The following is a 5560-nucleotide window of genomic DNA, read 5'->3' on the forward strand; positions in this document are numbered from 1 at the left end:
ATGTGTTTTTAGCTAATACTGATATTAGGGATAATATTTTAGTAATATTTATGATTAGTAGATACCACATCTTAATATAGAGTATGGGACGGTTCACAGGATTACAAAGCTTAGTCCTTTCCCTGTCAGAATCTTGTCTGAGTTCAAGGCTGCCTCATTAGCTCCCTTTCAATCTGATTGGCTTTACTGCCTCTGGTAAACTGAATTGTGGCTCTCTCTTGAGGATTCATTTAGTGGCAGTGGTTTTGGAGACACATCGATGTTCTTCCCAGGTTGACCTGCAAATACAAAGGATTTCGGAGACCTTGAATGCCACTCTTTACTTGTCCTACAAGGAAGCCATCAAGCGTGGAGAGCAAACATATTGCATTCTGGCTGAGAAGAAGCTTAGTTCTAGTGGACAAATTAAAATGAAGTATCACTTACCAGAAATAAAAAAGAGAAGCTATATAATGTGAAATTTTCAACTATATTGCAGCAACTGGAAATTATTCTTCTAACTGATTAAAATTAAGTGTAGTTTATTTGCTATGACAAACAATTAATAAAATCACAACTGCAATTTTCACCATAAAAATGCTTAAAAAATCAAACGCTGGAACTAAGAAATATAGAGCAAACACAAAATGAAAATGACACTGTTATTTTTGGACAAATGTCCCTAGAAAAATCCAATGTGGGAAAACCGGTGCAACAGAGGAGGGTTTTATTATCATTATGCAACAATGGAATTCTGAGTACAATCTGGATGTCCAAAATTGGCAATCCTCCATAAGATAATCCGGCCAAAAATTAATGAAACAGATTTTGTCTCACCAACACTGATCCAGCTCCAAAACTGACACAAACAGGCCACCTGAACTGCTCCTGCGTCAACCTCTATGCGGCCTCTACGTAGGCCAAAATCACACTCGCTGGAAGCTGCTTTGGTCAAGATGTCCAACCCCACTCAACGTATAAGAATGACTTGCTTGGCCTTCTTGAATTTCTCCCAACCTTTAGCAACTGAATCGATCTTCACTCCAGTTGAATCAAACTCTCCTCCTCTAAAGCTCCCTGCACAGTCCCTATATAGCCTAACTGAGGAAAAATTGGCCCTCTTGTAACTGACTCTCTGGAACTGGAATCTCCTTTGGAATCATTGTCTTTGCCCCTCATTGAATCTGCTTCCCCTCTGGCTCGAACTCCTCTTCTCTACTTAGCTGCTGTAGCTGGATAGCTCGATCTGCCAAGGAAGATCGATCTCCAGTGTAACTTGCTCCAACCCCATCGATCTCCTCTTATAAATTCTCATTGGCTCACCAATGGCCATGATTAAATCCTCATCAATGACTAAGATCATCTCTAAGTCGATCCGTGTGAGTTTCTAGAGAAATGTCATCTTTCTTAATTAATTCTTATTAATTGATCACTTTTCTTAAGTTAGACTTAGGAATTGTTTAATTATTGACTAATTAACTTAATTGGGTCATCACTAAGTGCTTTCTCTTGAAGCTTTTTATGGGTTCTAGAGTGATAGTGTTTCTAAGTCTCTTTGACCAAAGTCGAGACTAGAACATCTGTTCGATACTACCCAACCATAAAAAACTAACACTCCCTCTTAGTGAGGAAGGTGTTTAAGACGATCTCATAACATCCTCCCATACACGTTGTCGATGTCTGACAACTATGACAACTTGCCACTGCCCACCAAGCCACTGCACAACTCTGATTCATCTGCTACTATGAGCCGAACTAATCTGCATTTGCGCTGCTGCTGACACTACACTGTATTACTTGTACTGATTCCAACTCTGCTCTGCATTGCTGCTGACACTACACTATATTACCTGCACTGTTTCCAACTCTGCTCTGCGCTGCAATTGATCTCATGTTGCTGCATTTCAACTACTGCAACTGAGAACAAATCTTTGAATCAATTTTGTTTCTGGAGTGGCTCTGCTGCTGCCTCCCAAGTCTCTGGCTGCTACTAGCCTCTACACTGCCTATTGAGTAACTGTATGTGCTATCACTGCTCTCTGCCTCTCAACATATGATTGCAACTAGTAATGCAACTGTCCCTAAAGATCTGATTATTGCATCCTCAACACAGATCCATTTGCTATTGAATGTGGGCTCCTGTAGCAAGGGTATTGATCCAAGAGGAAACATCTGCTCGATGCTAAACACCTGTTGGATGCTCAACATCTTTCCAATGTTCTCCCTGAAGGATCCTGCCCGACTCTGCGCAACTCTGGAGTCTAGAGCTCAATGTCTCCCAGTCTCTCTCCCGGATATGTAACTGCATACAAAGTGAAGTCTTCCTCCAACTTGGATGACAACTTGTCAATCTCTGCCAAAGCTGTTGCTTGCTGTTGCTTCTCCTTCTTGTCTTTCTTCCTCTGAGGACATTGGATACTGTAGTGACCAAACTCACCACACCTGAAGCATTTGATCTTTGACATATCCTTCTTTTTTTCACCTCCTTGTGAGCCTTGTCCCTGACTAAGACCTTTCTTTTCCTTTCCCTTCGATGCAAGGGTTACATTCTCCTCCTCACTCTTCAATCTTCTACTGTTGCCATTGAGATTACTCGACTAGAGCAAGTCACATCTCCTCCTGCATGAAATTTTCCCACAATCGATCCCAACCTGGTAATTGATTTGTCCAGTAATACCTTCGACGAAATTAGACCACTCCTTGGTGAAACCATTGATAGCTACACACCAGCTCATTGTCTTTAGGTGTCTCTAAAATTGTGGCAAGCTCATTCTGGACAACCTGAATCCTAGTGAGGTAGGGGTAACACCTTCTCCCTTTTGCATCTTAGTGGTTCTCAGCTTCTCTTTCAGGAACATCTTCCTATTCTCGGAAGGATTTTGGTATAGTGGTACGAGAGCATCCCACATTTCTTTGGCCGTACTCTTGGCTGCTATGTGTGAGACTATACGATCTCGAACTCCATCGAGAATCAACCACTTCACCTTGGCCATCTCCTTATTGTAGTTCTCTAGCTACTGCGGGTCTGTTGGTACGACTACAATTCTCTTTGCGTACATCTTCAGACCATGCTCATCTAGCAGGAAAGACATCTTGGCTTCCCAGATACAATAATTTGAGGCTCCATCTAGCCTATCTTCATCTTAGAGCCTACCGAGGCCATTTTATACAAAACTCACAACTGGGAAAATAAACAAGAATCTCCTTTTTTACTTGGCTACTTGCTACTACTACTTGCACTCCCTCCTGGAATGTGTAAATATGCTTCTGCTATTGGCACCTACAATTGGAAATTACAAATTTTGATTTGAAAATCACTCGTGAGTGACCTTAGTTAATTAATTAATGAATAAAGGTATTACAGACTCATGTGCTGGTATGTGTCTATGTTATTTTAGGCAACAGATCGATCAGATTGCAAAATACACATAATGGAAAATGGAAAACAGTAAAGAAAACACAACAAGCAAATGCAAAAACACAACAATTAATAAGGAGTTCACCCTATTCTCCAGGGCTACATCTCCGTCTAGCTTTCAGTGGTGGCCTTCTTTTATTGTGTCTTTAAAGTAGAGATTTACAATGAGGAGCTCAATTTGAGTCTCCTGAAACAGATGATGTTGGTAGGGTGGTTCTTGGATTCCCCAAGCCACTAGAGTGCACAGACTCTTCTCCTTACCAAATCTTGACCTCTCTGGTCTTTAATGGGAGGAGCCCAATGTGGTGCTCAATTCCCGACAGATCCTCTCAAGGATTGCTTGAACCTCTCAAGCTTTCTGTCTGCTCGATGCTGCCTATGGTCAGCTCGACTCTCTGTTTTCTGCTTCTTGCTTTACTGTCTTTTTCTTTCTTACATTTCTCTCCTTCTCTGTCTGTTATGCTCTCTGGCTGTTCATGGCTTAAAGCCAATCTGTCCTTGACTGTTCGCTTCCTCTTCTGCCCCTTCGGATCGCTTGTTGCTGTTCGTTTGGAGTTCCCTGCCTCTGCGTCATCGCCAATGTCTCATAGGGAGTGGCCACTTGTCCTCTCACGAACTGCGCCAGCTCTTCCTTGACGGTTTGGTATTTTCGGTTACGTTGTGGAATGACTCATCTGCCGACTCAAAGGTCAAATCGGACGTCAAACTTCTCTATGCTGCGGCTTAATCCCCTGTCAAATCCGGTTCCTCCATCGGGCGCAATCTCCACCGTCAGATCTGGAGCCCCCAGATCCTACGATATTCGCTCATTTCACGCGGTTGACTTGCTCGACCGTTAGCGCGTGATGAGAGGTAGTTTTCTCTCTCATCCCTCGGACACGCGTCGTGCACTGAATGGAATCGCTCACTTTTAGCCAAATTCGCTTACCGCCCAAGGATGCCCCCGAATACCACCGGTTATGGAGTGCGGGTCCCGCCTTTCACCTTGGTGCTTTTCCCACGGTTTCCCGGCTTCTCATGCGACTGAGCGCTCGGGGCCTTTCCTTCTCGAGGGGTTTTTCCTAGCGATCGCGCATTAGAAATGGCCTCCATTTCTCGATCCGGGCTTTCCAAGTGCCAGTTTTGCCTCTTGCGCAGTCTCCATGGGCCTCGGTCAGCGCGCTTTGACCGAGGTCCTCGTCATTCTTTGCTGGCTGCAAACTGCCACTGTCCAGAGGTCTTCCTGATCGCTCTTGCATAAATTCGAAGTCTGTCCTGTTTGGATACAGTCATGGCACTTTGATTATTTTTCATGGATCCAATTCGGATCACAACCTTCCCACTGAAAAAGCTTTTGGACCACCAAAAGTTGGTTTTCAAGCATCGACTAAGTGAGGGTACAATTGTCTCACTTGTCCAATCTCTATCCACTTTTCACTACTTGGCTTTGAACCCTTGAGCCCAACTCTGAGGTACTTAACATCTCCCCTGCGCGTCGTCCTCACCTTCCTGTCCAGCATTGTGTCTTCTTGCAATTCATTAAGATATTTAGGTAACAGAGCATCAATAGAAGGCAATTGACTCTGCTCTTTTGGATCCTCAATTAGTGAAGGTTCAAACAGCCTCAAGCAATCTGCATTCACGACTGAGTAGATGTGCATGTAAGCTGGTAGATCAAGGCGAAAAGAATTCTCACCAATCTTCTCAAGTATCTTGAAAGGTCCATACTTGATAGGCTTTAGCTTTTTACCTTCACCTTGCACCCTGTCCTTACTGATGTACAGCCAGACTTGGTCACCAACTTGGAAACTATGCTCCATCCGATGCTTGTCATGCCTTGCCTTGTATTTGGCTTGGCTCTTTTCCAGCTATTCCTGTACTGCCTGGTGGATCTCTTGGATCTGTTCAATGAACGTAGTTGCCCTGTCCACATCACTGTGTCCTTCAACTGTGGTGTCTTTACCAAAGGCAAAATCCAAAGGAGACCTTGGTGTGAAACCAAAACAGGTCTCAAAAGGAGATCTCTGTGTAGAAGAATGTTTTGCTCTGTTGTAAGCATGCTGCACATAACACAAATGTTCATCCCAAAGCTTAGGATGTTTGCTGCAATATCCCCTGAGCAACTGGATCACTGTCCTATTGACTACTTCGGTCTAGCCATTAGTTTGTGGATGAAAAGCTGTG

This window comes from Pinus tabuliformis, chromosome J (assembly GCF_031772625.1).
Source record: "Pinus tabuliformis cultivar Carrire ecotype Pingquan chromosome J, CPIR1, whole genome shotgun sequence".
NCBI classification, from domain to species: Eukaryota; Viridiplantae; Streptophyta; class Pinopsida; order Pinales; family Pinaceae; genus Pinus; species Pinus tabuliformis.